The sequence below is a fragment of the Balaenoptera borealis genome, assembly GCF_965194805.1.
Source record: "Balaenoptera borealis genome assembly, chromosome: 18".
Classification (NCBI taxonomy): domain Eukaryota; kingdom Metazoa; phylum Chordata; class Mammalia; order Artiodactyla; family Balaenopteridae; genus Balaenoptera; species Balaenoptera borealis.
In genome coordinates this window covers 8728870-8746576 of record NC_138877.1, presented here as the reverse complement: position 1 = coordinate 8746576, position 17707 = coordinate 8728870, and the positions used below count along the sequence as shown (strand labels likewise).

Here is a 17707-nt window from a genome sequence, read left to right as displayed (position 1 = left end):
GGGGGTCCCTAAGGGGCTGTGGAAGGGGACCGACCAGAAGTGGAGACTAGAACTAATTTACAGGGGGTTGTGGGATGGGGTGAGCCATCTACCTTTTCTCCTGACAGGGTTATGGTCTCTAGTGGCCACTCAGGGCTGGGGGTGCTGGGGCTGTAGCATATGGTGGAGTGTATGAGTGTGTGGGGTGGCGTGTGAGGGAACACATACATACCCGACTGAGCATGACACAGGTGTAGGACGCTGTGGGGATGTGTCGGGGGGGCGGACAGGGAGACGGGAGGAGAAAGGCACAGGAGGAAACGCTTGGAGAGCTTGTCATTACAGAATCTCAGCTCTCCTGGTGTGAAATGCTTCAGAGCACTGCTTTGGGAGAGACATGGATTTGTTATGAATTCTGACTTCATAAAGGAACCCATTCAATAAATGTTTATCGAGCACCTATTTATGTGCCATGTGCTATTCTAAGTGTGTGGGACAAAACAGTGAACAAAACAGACAAAACCCCTGCTTTCGAGGGGCTTGCCTTCTGATGAGGAAAGACAGATCACAAACAACAACAGAATAGATGAATTAGATATTATATTAGAAGGTGATTAGATGCATGGATTTAAACAAGGGCAGAACAAGGTAAGAAAAATAGGGATTACCAAGGCAGGGGCTGGACTGTTCCAATATATAGTAAAGTGGACAAGGAAGCCTCACTGAGAAATGACATTTGAACAAAGACTTCAAGGAGCTGAGGGAGTGAGCGATGCAGACATTTGCAGGGAGAACCTTCCAGGGACAGGGACGAAGCAGTGAAAAAATCCTAAATATATTCAAGGAAATTGTGTGACTGGCACAGAGAGAAGGAAGGAAGGAAGTAGGGGCAAGTCAGAGACATAAGGGTCGGGCTGACACAAAGGGCCCTGGAGGATTTGGACAGATCTGACTTTTTGTTTTACAGCATATCTCTGGTTGATGCGTGGAGAATAGACTATAGGGGCAGGATGGAAGCAGGGAGAGCAGCAAGGCTCTTGCAGTGATCCAGGGAAGGGAAGATAGTGGTTCTCACTCGATGGGAGCAGTGGGGCTGGGGAGAAGAGGCCAGATTCCGGGCGTATTACGAAGGCAGGGCCAACAGGTCAGAATAGGTTGCGAGAAAGAGGAGTCTAGGGCGACTGATAGATTGTGGGCAGAGCCGCTGGAAGGATGGACTTAGAGCCAACTGAGACGGGCAAGACGGTGTGAGGGAGAAGATCTGGATTCAGGTTTGGGCTTCATTCTGATGTCTGTGAGATACCCAAGTTGGAGAAGTCCTTTAGAGATAGATCCGAGGCAGCTGGAAATACCAGACCGAAGTTCAGGGAGGGGGCCAGACTGGAGATGTGCATTTGGGAATTGACGACATCATCAAGCGAGTGATGCAGATGTGGAAGAGAAGAGGACCAAGGGCTGAGCTCTGGGGGCTCCAACATTACGTCATGGACATTACGTCACGCAGAGGAGCAAGTGAGGGACTCAGAGAAGCGGCAACGAGCAGGATGAAAGGGAAACCAAGAGTGGCTGGAGTCCTCAAGGCGAGTGAGAGAAGTTCAGGAAGGAAGCCAAGTGACCTGCGGCTTCACGTGTTAGGAGGGCAAGTGGGATGTGGCTCGGTCACTGCTTCAGCCACACGAGGGGCGCTGGTGGCCCTTACAAGAGGGATGTTGGTGGCATGGCAGGGACAAAACCGGGTTCGAGCGTGTTTTAGACAGGCTGGGAGGGCAGGCATAGGAAAGGGCAAGTAGAGGCAACTCTCCCAGGAGTTTTGCTCCAAAGGATCCCCCACATTCTCATCTTGGTACGACGCCGGGCACATCATAGGCGCCCAACACAGAGAAACTATGGATACAGTGACGATGACCGGGGGTTGGGGTGGAGTGATTCTTTCCACAGCAGCGTCGTCTAGGTCTCTAGAGAAACTTCACAGTGGCCCGTGCTTTCCGTGATGTGAGAAGGAGGAGGGGGTAGACAGGGGCCTTACAGCAGAATGACGACCTGTGAACTTGAGCCGGACAGACCCTGGTGTCCAACTTCCATGTTGAACTGGAGAGGAAACTGAGGCCTGAGGTCACCGCTCTGAGAGTGGCAGAGCCAGGGCTAGAACCCAGACACCCTCCTTCCGGATTCATTGATTTTTGTTCTGTCACAACGAACACTGAATTCTGAGCGTCTTCAGTCTCTGAATGCTGACTTTCAGTTTCTTAGGATTCCTATCCATTACCGTTCTAGAAAACCACAGTTCCCTAGTTCCAGGATAGTCTAATGAAAATTCCCAAGAAACTTCATACTCACAGCACATCTCTTTCTAACATTTTGGTGATTTAAATGTCAGCGAATCAGAAATTGATAAAGGAAGCTTTCCTTGAAAGATAAATGTGAGTTCCAAAGCTATGAATCAGAGGTGGACGGGGCCTCTGTCAGAGTCCTGTCAAGAAAGAAGCAAGGTGGTGTTTCACAGGTGGCTGAGACCTTGAACACGACTCATTACTGATTTTCCATGATGTTCAGTGGCCACTGGAACAAGATTCTAAAGGAAAGGAGGAAAAAAAAAACCCTAAGATTTCAGCTTTCCCAAAGCTCAGAAATGCTCGGGCGCAGCTCAGCTGAAAGGCTTCATAAAAGAAATGGCTGTCACGGCGTGGGTGGCTGATGTCTGAGTTGCTGAAGATGATGTTAAATATCTTATTCATTACAAATGCGCTGTTTGGTGAAATCAGGCCCTTAAAATCCAAGAGTGGGGCTGGGGATGGAGTTGGGAGGAAGAGTGAGAAAAGGTGAGGGCAGTTAGGAGGGCCAAGAGAAAAAGGTAAAGATCATCCCAGCAAATGAAATACCTGGAGACGATCTCGTGTAGGAAGAGACCCAAGTCATAACTCCCCTCTGGGTGATGAACACACAAGCCCCATCTTCCCAGCCTTCCACACCTCCTGTCTGCTGGGCCGGGCTGGGTAGTGGACATGCATGTCTGTGTCTGGCCTCCTCACTTGTTCTTTTCTCAGGCTTCTGCTGCTACTGCTGCCACCCAGATGTGCAGGGACCCCACCCAGAGATCACAAAGAAGATCAAGGCAGACTCTACCGCTACAACTTTCTCACCACCCTAGGGTGAATGATGATGGTTCAGAGGTTTTTTCTGCTCAAGGGTCAGAATCTCCTTTTGAAATGAGGCTGGCCCCAAACAAGCCCCAGGGCCTGTGGGATAGGGCTTTACCAACCCAAGTCTAGGGGATGGCAGGTAGAATACAGGCGTTGGGTCAGAAAAACTGGAGTCCAGTCCCAATTCCACTTCTTCCAGCTAAGTGACCTGATGGGCAAACTTCTCTAGACTTAACACTCCCTCACCTGTAAAATGGGAGTGCACACATGCATACCTCACCTGCTACCGTGAAGATCAAATAATAAATATATGTGAGTGGTTCTCGACCGTGGCGGCAAATTAAAGTCACTGGGAAATGTCTAAAAAATACAAATACCTGGGCCACACCCCTTGAACAGTGCTTTTAATCTTGGCCACATACTACAGTCCCTGGGAGAGCTTTTAAAAGCCCTAATGCCCAGGCTTTATCCCAGACCAATTCAGTCAGAATCTCTGAGGGCAAGACCCAGATAGTGATCAGATTTTATAAAGTTCCCCGGAAGATCTCTAAGGGCAGCCACGACTCAGAACCACTGAAAAATGTGAAAATGCTTTATAAATTAGTACATGCCAAACACATGTAAGGAATCGTCACCAGTATCAACTTGAAAATTAAATATGATAGTGGTGATGTTGAGTTATTGGATAGGGCTTTTCAACATGCTCTCAAGAGCTTCACAAAATAAGGATGAAGTTTAATAAAGTAAGTGTGAAGAATTAAGAAGAAGATCTTCAAGTGGCAAGTTATTACAAAACAATGATAAAAATAGACTATTAATAAGTCTATAACAAATGCTGGAGAGGGTGTGGAGAAGAGGGAACCCTCCTACGATGTTGGTGGGAATGTAAGTTGGTGCAGCCACTGTGGAAAACAATATGGAGCTTCCTCAGAAAACAAAAAATAGAGCTACCATATGATCCAGCAATCCCACCCCTGGGCACATATCTGGACAAAACTATAATTTGAAAAGATACAGGCACCCCTATGTTCATAACAGCACTATTAAAATAACCAAGACATGGAAACAACCTAAATGTCCACAGATGAATGATTAGATAAAGAAGGTCTGGTATGTATATATATATATATATATATATATATATATATATATATACATATATATATATATATATATATACATATATATATATATATGTATATATATGTATATATATATATGTATATATATATATACATACATACACACAATGGAATACTACTCAGTTGTAAAAAAGAATGAAATAATGCCATTTGCAGCAACATGGATGCAACTAGAGATTATCATACTAAGTGAAGTAAGTCAGAAAGAGAAAGACAAATACCATATGATAGCACTCATATGTGAAATCTAAAATATGATACAAATGAAACTATCTACAAAACAGAAACAGACTCAGACAGAGAGACTAGACTTGTGGTTACCAAGATGGAGGGGGTTGGGGGAGGGATGGAGTGGGAGATGGGGTTTAGCAGATGTAAGCTATTATATATAGAATGGATAAACAGCAAGGTCCTAAACCATCATAGAAAAGAATATAAAAAAGAATGTATATGTATATACAACCGAATCACTTTGCTGTACAGCAGAAATTAACACAACTTTGTAAATCAACTATACTTCAATTAAAAAAACTTTTTTAATTAAAAAAATAGACTAATATAGAAAAGATAGGGAAAAAATTAGCAAAAAAATAGTATTATCGTGATTAAAGAATGCCCCTCGGACTTGACATGGACACAAGTCACCCTCAGCTCTTTTCAGAGGCAGACAGATTCAGTAGTTCCAGAGGTGGCCGAGACTCTGCATTTCTGACACACTCCCAAGTGATGCCCTCGTTGTGGGTCTAGGGATTACAAGCACAGGCTTTGGAGGCAGACCTGGGTTCAAGCTCTTGGCTTTCCATTTCCAAGTTGCGTGGCTCAGGGCAGTAGCCATTCTTCACTTTTTGTAATCAGTAATCCCCCTCTTCCTCTTCCCACTTCTGGAAAGCACCCCTTCCCGTACACTAATCATGTGGTTTGAATGGGCACTGCCAGGTTTTTTTTTTTGCCCCTGCCCTTCCTCGGTCAGGTGGATCATGATGGTCCCAAAGATGGGCCAAACTGGCCAGTGAGAACCTTCCCAGGGGTGGTTGGACTGGGGCCCAGGAGTATCAGCCAGACTCTGTTGGTGGCAAGGCCGTGCGAGGCTGGGTTCGTTGCCATCTTGGGGGACACCAAGCTGCTTTCCTGTCCTTCTCGTGTTATATAAGACATCCAAAAAAATTGTCCTTTTTGCTTATGTCAATTTGAGTTTGGGTTTCTTTCAATACAGGAAAAAAAAAAAAAAAGCCCTGAACCATACCTGAGGACAAGTTACTTACTCTGTGCTTTAGTTTACTCACCTGTGAGATGGGGCTAGTAGTGGGATCTAATCATAAGGCAATTATGGAGATTAAATAAAAGAATACATGGAAGGAACTTAGTACAGTGCCTGGCACTAGGTGTTCTAGTTAGAATACCCCAGGGTCAGTCAGAGGTTGCATCTACTTCAGACCATGAGCTGGTAACCAGGGAATGATCCAATGTAAAGGGATTGGTTCCCGGTTCTAATCTGAATCACCGACCTCTTGGAGTTCATCCAGTTCCAGGACGTACAGCTTCTGTCTGGTCCAGACAAAATGACTCGCGTGTGAAGAGCACAGACTTGTCACATGCCCTGCTTCAAAGACCCAAGACCTGCTTGGTCAAGTCCGCGCCCAGACTGCTGTGCATTTGGGGCTGTAAAAGGGTGGGCTGAACTGGGACCTGGGTTCTCCTTTCTCTGAATTCACTTGATCCAAGTCCAGCTTCCAGAAAATCCAAACGTCTTCAGTTTCTGGGTCTTCCTGCTGCCATCGCTGACAGTTGTTACATCCAGCATGCCTTTTGAAGTCTTAAAAATTCCCAAATCCCACTTTATACGAAGGCCCCAAGACCACTGTTTTATGTCGATATCACTGTATATTTAATATCATGTGGCACATTAGGGCTGCTCAGATGGTACAGGCTGAGATCGCTTGAAGTGGACTTTGCTCTTATTTCAACTCAAGAAATATTGATCGAGCTCTCGGCCTGTGCGAAGCCTGTGATAGGCCTGCCCTCCCTCCCTCTGCCTCCCCCTCAGCCTAAAGTGAAGTTTATAGAACTCAGCAGTGGGAGGATGTCCCATTTTGAGCTGCGCTGGGAATTATTACCGAAGTGTGGGATGCCTGTTGCAATGCAGAAATTCTAAAGGTGGGAGACAGCCAAGGACCTGACACACAAAGAGAGAACATGGCAAACTTAAGAGAAGCGTGAGCAGCACCTATGACTAGAGCAGGGGGCTTACGCTTGGAGCTTGCAATGACGGCTTTGATAGAATCGTAGTAGTTCAGCTAGAAATGAAGAAAAAAAAAAGCGAATTAACGCGAAGATCACACAGCAGGTCAAGTAAGAGTTTGTAACAATATCCAAGGCGTTCTCTCGACACACATTTCAAGAGGGAGAAAGGAGCCCCTGTTCACAGGACAGGTGCGTCTTTACAAAATCACACTTGTGTGGGGCGGCGTGGTGGGTACGGAGCGCGGGGGGCTCGCTTCCCTTTACACCAACTCCAGGCTGATAGCAGAACAAGCAACTCCTGGGCGTCCTGTCTGATAGACCGTGCCGAAGTTTCTACTACCTCGTTTGGATATTTCTGAGAAAATCAGAATGCTGCCTGCATAGCCACAGGGGTTTCACAGAGAAAACAGCATATACTTCACTGTAAATCAGACTTCAGTTGGAAGCTATGCTGGGTGTGGTACTGGGAAGGGTAATGGCCTCTTTCCCCCTGGCTTTGGAAATGGTGCGCTGGGCTCTGAAGCAGATGTGCTGGGATTGGGGAAGCAGAGCTTTTGTCAGGACCCTGTGTGGGGTTCAAGGTCGGTCTTGGGGGCAAGGAACGAGACTGGGTGGAATTTGAGGAGTTCCCCTCTCAGGCCTCCTTCTCCCCCTGCAGAAGCCCTTAGTAAGAATATGAGGACGGAGGACTTCCCTGGCGGTCCAGTGGTTAAGACTCCGGTGTTTCCACTGCAGGGAGCGCGGGTTCGATCCCTGGTCGGGGAATTAAGATCCCCTAAGATCCCACATGCCCCGCGGCGAGGCCAAAAAAGAGGATGTAAAGATGGGATAAAGACACAGCAGTGTTGAAAGAGCAGCATGTTGGTTACAAAGGGCGATCCCTGCTCATTTAGACCTTCCAGGCATTATGCTTAGTTTAGAGGCGGAGACGAAGATAACCCTACCCCGCGTGGAGTACAGAAACCACAGACCAGAGGCTCCGGAGGAGGGAGGGTGGGCGTCTGGAGCTGGGTGTGGCACAGGCACCGAGAGTCCGTGGCCAGAGCAACCCACTGAGCCCAGAACCGTCCTCTGCCTTTTCTCCATGGGCAGAGGCTCCCCAGAGGCAGCTCACAAGGCTGACCTCTCGGGAAGGCCCTGAACATACCCTCTGAGGCGCAGGGCGAGAAAGAAGGACAGGGGCCCCTGGGGAATTCTACCCAACAGGCGGCTCTTCTCTGCTGGGCGCCGTTTCTGTACGGCCCGCGCCGGCTTCGTTTTCACCTCCCTGCACCCCTCCGTGTGTGGTCACCCCTCGGTCAGCACTGGCTCTGGATCTCAGCATTGTTCCTTCCACTTTCCAAGGCACAGAGGACTGAAAAAAGCAAGAGAAGATGGGCTGGCCGAGAAAGCAGGGTCTGGGGACCGGCAATTCAGTGGGATATAAGGTCCACACTCTACAAAAGCACAGCTCCACTTTGCTAAGTGGAAGAAGCCAGGCACAAAGGGTCATATATCATATGATTTTATTTACAGAAAATGGCCAAAAAAGGCACATCTATAGATACAGAAAGTGGATTAGTGGTTTCCTGGGGCTGGAAGTAGGAATTGGAAATAACTGTATATGATTAAGAGGGATTTTATTGGGGTGATGGAAATGTTCTTAAACTAGATTATGGTGATAATTGCACAACTCAGTAAACTTATCAAAACTCATTAATTGTACACTTAAAATGGGTGAATTTTATGGTAGGTAAATTGTACCTCAAACAAATTGAAGGAAAGAATCTGGTTCCAACCACCTTCGAGGAACACATGGTATTACATGGCAATTTTACGTGTGCTTATTCAGTCAGATTACTGTTTTCTTTTTGTATCTAGCTTTCTTAATTCACATTTCCTTTCTACTGTGGGAGTGGTATTGTTTTTAAATTTTTTAATTAATTAATTAATTATTTTTGGCCACGATGGGTCTCGTTGCTGCGTGCGGGCTTTCTCTAGTTGCGGCGAGCAGGCGCTTCTCTTCATTGCAGTGCGCAGGCTTCTCATTGCGGTGGCTTCTCTTGTCGCAGATCACGGGCTTTAGGCATGGGGCCTTCAGTAGTCGTGGCTCACGGGCTTAGTCGCTCCACGGCATGTGGGATCTTCCTGGACCAGGGATCGAATCCGTGTTTAAAATAAGGACTTGATTGTAATTTATAGTTCATTCTGATGATAGTTTCTGTATTATCCACCAATATTTTCTTAATTCAGACAAGAATCATATTATCTCCGTTTTTTTAATCTCCGCCAAGCATAAAACAGAGAGATTTCCTGGGATACTTGTGACAAAAGCTGTTCTTTTTTGAAGGCGTCTACAGGGGAGATGTAAATAGCCTTTCCTCTATCAGTTTTTCATCTACTCTGAAATTGGTTTGATTAGATACAGGTAACAGTCCTGCATAGTGCTGGCTTGTTGAATTTGAGTACATTTGGGTCATCAGCCAATTGTTCACCTTGAACTTCATCTTTCAGCTTGTCAAAAAGTAATCTAACACTTATCCAAGCACCAGCATGAATCACCAAAGAAGCAGAGACTGGAGGGGGCTGTCATTGCAACTGGAACCTCAAATCTGCTGCCCCCATCCAGGGTCCCCTGAGAGGGGGTGAAGTGTGGTACCTTTCCATACCTCACAAGGGCACGGCCTCCTGGCTCCATGGCTGTGGAAGGCTTATGCTACATGGGACTCTAGCTTCTAGCAAATGCACAGAGAAATTGTTTCACTCAATTTTGTGTGTGTATGTGTGTGTGTGGCTGTCGATCATAGGGCAAAACTCTGACAAATTCATTCTCTTTCACCCAGATGCAACTGAAGGATACTGTGAATTGCCTTGCTGTGACTCTTCAGAAGGAATAATTCCTAGAATTAATACCAGTACCTTTTCTTTTCCATTCCTCTCCCAAAAGTGTCCTTGTATTACATCTTCGAGCAAATGAATGAATACCTCTACTCAAAGCGAAGTGCGTGATGCCAGGTGAATCCCACCCAGGGGAAAGTTTAGTGACTCAGGACTCTGTTCTCACTGTGACTGGTTCAATGATCTCCTCTAAGACTTGGATAAATACACAGAAATACTGTTAAATTTATTGACGACCCAAAGCTGAGAGAGAGACAGAGCTAATCTACTGGATGGTATTATCAGTATTTAAAATTATTTTAACCAAATACGATAAGGATGCAAAAAACTCAGTGAAATGAAGTTTAGTAAGAATGAAAGCCCTGGATTTAGGTTCAGAACATCAATTTATAAGGAAAGGATGAGGAATACATGGCTTTAAAGTGGGAGGTATTGTAATATGCCAGTGGGTCAAGCATTGGTGGGCTGTGTGATACCTTGTGGTACTCAGTTCTGAGCACTTGGGACGTTGTCCAGAAGAGATGCCAGGATGACAAGATATCTCGAAATGAGGTTGGATGAAGGACAGCTAAGAAAACTGTAACAGTTTACCTGGGAGAAGGGAAAACTTAATAGTCATCTTCAAATTGTTGAAGATCATCTGGAATTTTTTTTTGGAAGTTTTGCTTGTTTTTCTTTTCCTTTTTTTTTAAATTTATTTTTATTTTTATCTAAGTTATATGCAGTTGCTTGAAGACTCAAACAGTTCTGCAAGAAGCTTGACCCCTTTGTTCATTTCTATCCCCGAAGGCCTCCACGTTTCCTTCTTTTAGATGATTATTTGGTATCTATTCCATGTCTCTAAATAGCATGTTTGCACTGCTTCTTCTTGGTTTTTCAGTTGGGGGTATGATCTTTTGACTCTGGACTTTCATTTGCTTAGACTTCTGAGTACTTAGCATTCGTATTTACCAACCATGTCAATCTCCTCTCGAGATATTCGGCTCCACCAGATATTCATTGCAATGGTTTTGCCTTCTTAAGGACCCTGGCTGCCCTATGCCTGGTACACAGTTGCCATCTTGGGTCTACGGGGGAGGAAAAATAATTTTTCCTAGATCCATCTAGGTTCTTAGCTGAGACCCCACCCTCCTTACCACAATAAAAGGCAGATTAACAGAAGAAAACCAAACAAATTTAATAACATGTATACCTCCGTATACATGGGAGATACACAGAAAAACTGAGTAAATCCCCCAAATGGCCCAAGTCATCACCTTAAATACTGTCTTCAGCTAAAGACAAAAGAAGATGTGGGTGGAGGAGCCAGTTATGGGAGATTATCAGGCAAAGAACAGTAAACAAGGGTAAGGTCATTACGCAGGTTTAAGTCATTAAGTCATTAAGTCATTGCTTTCTCCTGATGAGTATTTCTAGGGTTTTAGAACCATCCTCCCCTTCCCAGTACAGAGAAGGAGATACCCCTACAAATGAAGATTTCCCTTATACATGTAAAATGCTCTTACAAAAGGGTAACTTCTACTTGGCTTTCAGAGCTTCTCCTGTGTCTGCTGTTTCTTAAAAATAATCAGCCTGATATAATCCTTATGGCAAAAAGGCATATTTTGGGGTGATATATTCTGCTGCCCTTCAGGTCCTTCCTTCACCATTATCCTGAGGGTGCCATTTGCATCTCCTGTTTTCCTGTATCCTGGTTCTTCTTTTTTCAGTTTCCCCCCTCATTTTATAGAGAAAATCCTTCAGTGGTTTCCTGAGAAGGATACATATATGGGAAGTACATTTTTGAAACTTTGCATCTTTGAAAATGACTTTATTCTACCCCCAAATTTCAATAATAGTTTACCTGGGTATAGAATTCAACACTGGAGACAATTTTCCTTTACATTTTTGAAGGCATCGATCCACTGCTTTCTAGCCCCCCAGCGCTGCCGTGGTGGGGTCCAAATCCATTACTGAGTCCTGATCCTATGCATGGTGAACTGACTTTTTCCTCCTCTGGACATTTCTAGAATCTTCTCTTTGCTCTCAATGTTTTGGAAACTATTCTCAAACTATTTATTGGATTATTTTCTTCCCTCTCTTTTCTCTTTTTGTATGTTTAGTATTTGGATATTGTACTTCCCAGATTGGTCCTATGGTTTTCTTATCTTTTCTCTTTTATTTCACATTTTTTGGTCTTTTTATTCTACTTTCTGGGAGAATATTATCTTCCAGCCATTCTATTAAGTTAAATTTTTTAAATCACAATTTTAATATCCAAGAATTCTTTTTTTCTCTGGATTTTCTTCTGTAGTGGCATCTTCGGATTTAATGGATTTCATCTCTTCTCTCCGAAGAGAATAAAGGCATTGTGTCGTTGTTTCCTGCCTAGAAGGGGAAAGTACGGCTGTCAGCAATCTAGGAGGCAGTGCTGTCAGTTCTTGGTCCTGGGGCGGTGAGGATGTGGGTTCTGCTTTATGAAATATGTTGACTCAGCTTTTCCCACAGCTGATCCAAGGATTTAGTTTTTTGGGGTTTCCTAAGTCCCTAAGTCACTTACCATTTGTTTATCTGCTTTCCAACTTTCAAATTTTATTGCTGCCGTTTCCTCTCATTCACCCCATCCTTGTGGGGCTGTGCCTTCAAGGGGAAAAAAATCCCTTTTCTGTTGTTTAGATGAGTGTTATTTAGGAGGGAATAAAAGTAGATGCAGGAATTCAGCCTGCTCTGTTTCCTGGAAGTGTGGAACGCCTCTTTGGAATCACCTAAGGGACTGCGTTCTAATATTTGGAAATAATCCACATCTTTAAGGGCTGCCTTGTGAGGTAGGGGCTCCCTTTTCCTGGAAGGGTTGAGCCAGTTTGGAATGTCTGCTTCTCAGGTATGTGGCAGAGAGGCTTCTGCTTCTACTGGGGTGGTCACCAGTTAGATAAGATGCCTACCTGGGACTTTCCCACTCATTTAAAACTCTGATTACATTATGCTTATTCCAGGCTTGGAGTAATGTTCATATCCAGATATCTCTGAGAAAATGTGCTTTTGTTTCTGTTTCATTTTCCATACAGCTTACTCTGTACTTTGTGGAGGAATGGCCTTGGTGAAGAAGGGACACCTGGGGGAAAGTTTGCATCTTCTGGTTCTGTCATCAAAATGTTACAGGTGATAAGAAGTCAGTCTTTAGTCGTTGTCAGGGAACTGCCTCCTAGGCCTCCCTAAAACAGCAGGAGGTGGGGATGAAATCCACTTCTGGTCAAACACATATGGTCTGCATGTTCCAGCGTTTCTCAAGATAAAAAAAGGAGACCCTAAAGCTAACCCAAACTGGATGGTGACAACACCAGAAAACAAGAGGCACTGAGAGATGCTTATGTATTGTGGAAAGACTCTCATGTTCCGAAAGGGTTCTCCTCAGTATTCTGCCAAACAGAGATCAATCATTTGCAGCCAAATGACATATCTGACAGCGGCTGGCAGGGAAAGATGAGTATTAAGGAACGTAAAGTCACAGCGTGAGCTACTGCTAATTAAACAGCCTGACAAGAAAATAAAGCATGTATGAAATTATATTTGGTCAATGGGCAAATTAGGTGCCATTTATACAAATTTTTCTTATATTCAACTTTCCAGCCACACAGCCATCACGTGCGGTTGATATGTACACGTGCTCACAACTAGTTACCTGAGTGCACTCCTGCAGCCATCTCCTCCATGACGGAGAAGTTAATGTCTCATAGACAGTTTTTAAGCATTTCTAATGCTTAACTAATTTTAAACTAAAAACGAAATCCCTAGGATTCAAGATCTGATGAAAGAGCCAGCATCCATCCATCCATCCATCCATCCATCCCTCATCCATGTCTACTAGGGACTCAGAAATAAGAGCTCTATTTCAGTCCTCTAGGATTTCCCAGTCTGGTGACAGAGACAGATTGGGGACAGGACATTCTGACTCAGGGCTATAAGCCCAATCATTGAACTACGCACAGACTGCTTTGGGGATGCGTGGCTCCAAGAAGAGAGAAAGGCTTCCCTGAGGAGAAATGCTTAGTGAAGGCCCACAAGGGCACTGTGTTCAGGCAGGGAAAACCACCTACACAAATGCATGGCGCCATGAGAGACGAGGATGCCTGTTAGAAGCCCATCTGCTTCAGAACATGGCAGGGCTTGGGGGTGTGAAAGCGCCAGGAAGAGATAAATCTGGAAAAAGAAGCAGGGTCCTCATCCTGAAGTGTTTTGTGGGTCACACAGAAGAGTTTAGATTTTATCTGAAAGCAAAGGGGAGTCACTGCAGGATTCTGAGCAGGACAGACACAGCACGGTCTCTCACAGTCTCTTCTGCTACCCCTGGTCACCATCATCACCAGAGCGACTGTTCAGTATGGAAGTCAGAGCAGGTCACCCACTGCTTAAAACCCTGCAGTGGGTCCACCTGCTACAAGGCCCATGTGACCAACCTCCCTTAGCTCTCTGCACCCCTTCCATTCTCACCCTGTATCTGTTCTGCTCCAGCCACATGGCCCTTGCTCTTGGTACAAGGGCCCTCCAGGTACGTTCCACCTTAGGGCATGTCTCTGGCTATTGTGTCTACAGGGAATGTGCTTCCCCCAGATATTCATGGAGTTCACTCCATCCCCTGCTCTGAGCAGATGCCAGCCTCTCACTGTGGCCTATCCTGGCCACACTACTTAAAGGCACACACACACACACACTCGGCACTCTTGATACTCTGTACCCTGCTTGTTTTTTTCCTCTTTTCCGCAGCATTTATCACCTTCCAAGATATCATGCAAAACATTATGTTTATTGTCTCTCTCCTCCCATTAAACGCTAACTCTGTACAGGCAGATATCTTTGCTTTGTTCACCAATGTATCCCAGCACCTAGAACAAATACTGAATGAAGAGAAATTAGATCTGCTTTTTTTTTTACAAAACCACCCTATGAAAATCTGGAGGTCGCTGTGCAGGGATTCGATATTAGGGTCGCAGAGGCCGGTTAGGAGTTTGCTGTAATGATGACAGGTTGAATGGGGCAGTGGCCACGGGGAGAGAAAGGAGGGTCCAGGTTAGAGTTATTAAAGGGACAGAGTTGTCAGGATATGGTGACCAATTATTTGGATGTGGGAGCTAAGTGGTGCCATCCCCGGGTCCGGAGGAAGAGAGAAGACATGCTAATTTTTGGTGGATGGCAAAGACACAAAGAGCTTAGTTTCAGACACGCCGTCCTTCAGTTCTCTGTGGGGCGGGTCTTTCTATATTGCACAGTACATACTGATTTTATAATTTATGTATTTCCCGTCTATAGACAGCCCCTATGCAAACACATTCAATTTACCTCAAATTTTTACCGAAATCAAAAGAGTTGGTTACAATAATTTACTGCTTATCCTATAGCCATTGGCCTTCTTTATGGTCTTACTTGAGGTTTAAAAAACATCTGTATGAGGTATATCCAGATATCTTTCCCTTTTCTCCACTGTCCATTTTTACATTGACATCCAGAGGTGAAGTCTCTATATCACTACACCTTGGATGCCTCCTAACCTCCAAACTTTCCCCCAAATGATAATGTCCTTAACTAGTTGACTTCAGACCGAAGCAAACTCACTGCAATCCAACCCTTAGGGAAACCACTCGATTTTTTTTTTTTTTTTAACGGCCCTGGCTTCTTTCCACTTCCTCAAAGCAGTAATCTCCTCTCATGATAAACTGTACCCACTTGCTAGAAACTCAGCAACTTTGTTCTTCCTTTTCTCTGCAGCTCCCAGATGGCCACCAGCTGGTCTGGGCTATTTCTTGCATTCTAGCCCCTTTATCCATCCTCTTGGTTTTCTTTTTGATCTCCTTGTCTCTGCCCTCCTCCTTCTAACAGGCACAATTTACCCCTCTTTGGAAGCACCTATTTTCTAAGAGAATTTGAGGATTTTTTTAGAGCAACACCTCTTTTTTCTTCTGCTTTTGTATTGTGCGGAGACCAGCTGCAGGGCTGTATGGGAGGAAAAGCTGTCTCTGAGAGCAGGATGAAGCCTCCCGCGAGAAAGGGGTCAGAACAGACTGTTTCCTGACAAGGCCACTGGGGGACAAAGGGGCCAGCGTGTCCCAGAAGCCACCCCTGGGTCTGTGGGCTCTGTTGGCCACTCTTGGAGGGCGTGGTGGGAGGTGTCCCCTCGCTGACTTTCTCACGGGCACCATTTGATCTCATTTCAGCAGATTTCTGTCCCCTTCCCCAGGACCAGAGAGGGTTGCACCATATTCTCAGTTGTCTTTAAACAGCTTTTAAAGGTCTGTTAGTGATTTTCAAGATGACAGCCAGGAGAGCGCTTGCAATGACAAATGGCAGAAGTGAAGGTGAGGCGCCTGTGTCTCGTCTGCCTTTGTTGGGCCCGTGAGCTTCCACGTCCACGTGTCTGACAGGGGGTCTCTGCGAGGTCTGGCTGAGAGTCTGTCTGTGCGGATGGCGCCGCAGCGCAGGGAGGGGGCGGACACGCTTGGGCGTCCGGGCTGTGTCCGGGTGTGGACATGGCTCTGTGCGTGCGTGTGCACGGGGCCTGGGTGTGAGGCTGCCCACGTGCGCGGGGTCGGGGGGCACCGTGTGTGCCCCTGGCCTGTGAGCGGTGCTGGAGGTGACAGGGCCGGGCCTGCGCGGGGCACAGGGAGGCGGGGAACGCTTTCTAGGGCGTCTGTGAGTGTCTGCGCTGGGAGACGGTGGGATGAAACCGGGAGACCGGCGTGGGAATCTGGGGGAGACCCGTGGGGCGCTGTCGCAGGGGGCTTGGGGTATACCTGGAGGTGCCTGTGGAGGACGTGGGTGCCTGTAAAGCGCCTGTGTGGCGACAGGGGGAAGGCGGGGCGTGTGTGAGTGTGACTGACAGTACCTGTCGGGCGTCTACGGGGTGAACGTGAAGGTGCCTCTGCAGGTGTGGAGGACCGTGGCGCATCCACGAGCGTCTGCACCTTTACCCGCGGGAGTCCTGGGGGGTGTCTCTAGGGCGTCTGTGCCGAGTGTCGGTGGAGGGCTTGCTGGGTCTGGGAGCCTCCGCGGATCTCTGTGTGCCTGCGCTGCAGCTCGTGTGTCAGGATTCACCACACCTGAAAGTGAGACGGCCTCTGAATGCTCCACCAGGACGGCCCTCACCTCCATGCTCCTGTGTCCCCAGTGTCGCTGTGACAGGCCGAAGACAGCCATCTACTGAGGGCCCACAGTCACAAGAGTGACAGCGCAGTGACCCGGAGTGACATCTTCCCTGAGTGATTGAGGGCGTGGTGTGTGACCTTCCCCCGAGAGGGACCTGGGCTGTGACATCATTCCTGAGAGGGACCTGGGGTGGGACCTCCCCCTGAGATGAACCCGGGATATGCCCTCCCTGAGCGGAACCTGGGGTGTGACCTCCCCTGAGAGGGATGTGGAGTGTGACCTCCCCCAGAGAGGAACCTGGGGTGGGACCTTCCCCCTAAAGGGACCTGGGGTGGGACCTCCCCCTGAGATGAACCCGGGATATGCCCTCCCCAAGCGGAACCTGGGGTGTGACCTCCCCTTAGAGGGACCTGGGCTGTGACATCATTCCTGAGAGGGACCTGGGGTGGGGCCTTCCCCCTAAAGGGACCTGGGGTGGGACCCTCCCCCTGAGAAGGACCTCAGGTTTAGAGGCCCTGGTGTGTGACCTCCCCCGAGAGGGACGTGGGGTATGACCTTCCCTCTGAGAGGGACCTGGGGTGTCACCTCCCTCCTGAGAGGGAACCTGCGTGTGAGCCCCTCCTCAGAGGGACCTGGGCTGTGACATGCTCCTGAGTGGGAGTGGGGTGTGTGACCTCCCTTAAGAGGGAGCCGGCCAGGTCTTGCTGACCGCTGCCTGTGTGGACATGGCCATGAGGTCTCACCCCATCCAGGGGTCTCAACCACACACCTGGGATTCTCCACTGATCACAGCACGCACTTGTCATCTCTAGGACTAGCTGGGAGAGAGTGAAGACGAGGCATGTCCGGCACCTGTCTTTCCGGTATTTTCCAAAAATGAGCAAAAGAGCAAAGATGCTTGGATTTCAATCCACTTGGCTTCTGCTTAAGCAGAAATTAAATGTTCTGTAGAGATTGTGGTTTTCTCATTAGCCCAGAAGTTTAAAATCAACCAGTGTTACATCCATTCAGAGGAATCCGTGTCTCCTCATCAAGAGGCCGTTGGAGGCAGGGTGGGATTTACATTTAAGCTGTGGTGTTGGGCTCAGCATTAACTTTAAGCCTTTTCTGGAAGTCTGGGCTGCCGCTTGTATTTGCTCCCACGTTTTCAAGCGGGGGGAGGCCTCTCTCCTCCGCAGCTCCCTCCGCCCCACATCTCACAGATGCTGAGTCAGC

General features: G+C 47.0%; 1 long non-coding RNA gene across 3 annotated transcripts in view; it reads right to left on the bottom strand.

Moving 5' to 3' along the window:
- Nucleotides 1-6541: 6541 nt before the first annotated feature.
- Nucleotides 6542-17707, bottom strand: part of LOC309616100 — a 41019-nt gene continuing 29853 nt past the window's right edge. Inside the window, exons 3-4 of one of the 3 annotated variants that reach the window (XR_014237274.1) lie at nt 16233-16446; nt 8656-9970 (exon numbers count right to left, since the gene is read on the bottom strand). This is a non-coding gene — a long non-coding RNA (uncharacterized lncRNA). Of the gene's footprint in view, nt 6556-8655; nt 9971-10531; nt 14251-16232; nt 16447-17707 lie in introns of those variants that run through there. The other 2 variants (XR_014237275.1, XR_014237273.1) reach the window with 2 other exon arrangements.